Raw genomic sequence first — 2,079 nt, 5'->3', positions numbered from 1 at the left:
TTGTTAATTTTCTGTCTCATTGATCTGTCTAATATGGACAGTGGGTTAAAGTCTCCCACTATTATTGTGTGGGAGTCTAAGTATGAATGAACTCCCATTCGCAATTGATAGAGAATAAAATACCTAGGAATACAACTTACAAGGGATGTGAGGGACCTCTTCAAAGAGAACTATAAACCACTGCTCAAGGGAATAAGACAGGACGCAAACAAATGGTAAAACATTTCATACTCATGGCTTGGAAGAATCAATATCATGAAAATGGCCATAATGCTCAAAGTAATTTATAGATCAATGCTATTCCCATCAAGCCACCATTGACTTTCTTCACAGAATTGGAATAAAACTACTCTAAATTTCATATGGAACAAAAATAGAGCCCATATAGCCAAAACAATCCTAAGCAAAAAGAACAAATCTGGGGGTATCATGGTACCTGACTTCATACTATACTACAAGGCTACAGTAACCAAAACAACATGGTACTGGTAACAAAACAGATATATAGACCAAGGGAACAGAACAGAGACCTCAGAAATAATGCCACACATCTACAACCATCTGATCTTTGACAGATCTGACAAAAACAGGCAATGGGGAAAGAATTCCCTATTTAATAAATGGTGTTGGGAAAACTGGCTAGCCATATGCAGAAAACTGAAACTGGACCCCTTCCTTGCACTTTATACAAAAATTAACTCAAAATGGATTAAAGACATATACATAAGACCTAAAACCATAAAAATCCTAGAAGAAAACCTGGACAATACCACTCAGGACATAGGCATGGGCAAAGACTTTATGACTAAAACACCAAAAGCAATGGCAACAAAAGCCAAAATTGACAAATCAGATCTAGTTAAACTAAAGAGCTTCTGCACAGCAAAAGAAACTATCATCAGAGTGAACAGGCAGCCTACAGAATGGGAGAAAAGTTTTGCAATCTATCCATCTGACAAAGGACTAATATCCAGAATCTACAAGGAACTTAAACAAATTTGCAAGAAAAAAACAAACATAGTCATTACTAAGGCTTTTAGAATGCATTTTCTCATTTGCTGTGGACATGACCATAAAAAAATTTCCCAGTAGGTTTTCTATCTGCTACTTTGCTAGCAATCCGCTTATTGGGAACAGTTGATTAACTGTAATAGAAATGCAATACAAATATAATGTGAACCACGTGTGATTTTTCTTTTTTTCTAATAATTGTTTCATCAGTAATCAATGAGATTTTAAAATTCTCCTAGATCTCTTGAATTATGCAAATGTGCTTTGCCTTTGTATTGTAACCCTTGTGGGTTGCTAATAACCAAGGAGTTTGTAGTAGAGTTAACTCAGGCTGCTTCTAGGACTCATTCATGTTCACTCACTGTACAATCATCTCTAGAAATGTGAGATTTACTTCCATATTGTTATGTAGGGCTGACAGGACAACTGGATCAGTTTCATTAAAAAGGGCAAACTTGAAGATAAATCTTTTGACTCCACTCTTTAGAGGATCTTAAGTGACCTTGATGCACAGTGGAAGAAATCACAACATGGAATTCCTTGAATAAAAATTTACTGACTTTAAAAAAGAGAAAAAAGAACAAAACAACCCCATCAAAATACCACCTCACTCCAGTTAGAATGGTGATCATTAAAAAGTCAAGAAACAACAGATGCTGGAGAGGATGTGGAGAAATAGGAACGCTTTTACACTGTAGGTGAGAGTGTAAATTAGTTCAACCATTTTAGAAGACAGTGTGACAATTCCTCAAGGATCTAGAACCAGAAATACCATTTGACCCAGCAATCTCATTACTAGGTATCTATCAAAAGCATTATAAGTCATTTTACTATAAAGACACATGCACACGTATGTTTATTGCAGCACTGTTCACAATAGCAAAGACTTGGAATCAACCAAAATGCCCATCTATGGATAAAGAAAATGTGGCACATATACACCATGGAATACTATGCAGCCATAAAAAAGAATGAGTTCATGTCCTTTGCAGTGACATGGATGAAGCTGGAAACCATCATTCTCAGCATACTAACAGAGGAACAGAAAACCCAACACCACATGTTCTC

This window comes from Mandrillus leucophaeus, unplaced genomic scaffold (genome assembly GCF_000951045.1).
Source record: "Mandrillus leucophaeus isolate KB7577 unplaced genomic scaffold, Mleu.le_1.0 Scaffold184, whole genome shotgun sequence".
NCBI lineage: Eukaryota > Metazoa > Chordata > Mammalia > Primates > Cercopithecidae > Mandrillus > Mandrillus leucophaeus.
Note: the sequence above shows the minus strand (reverse complement) of the source record.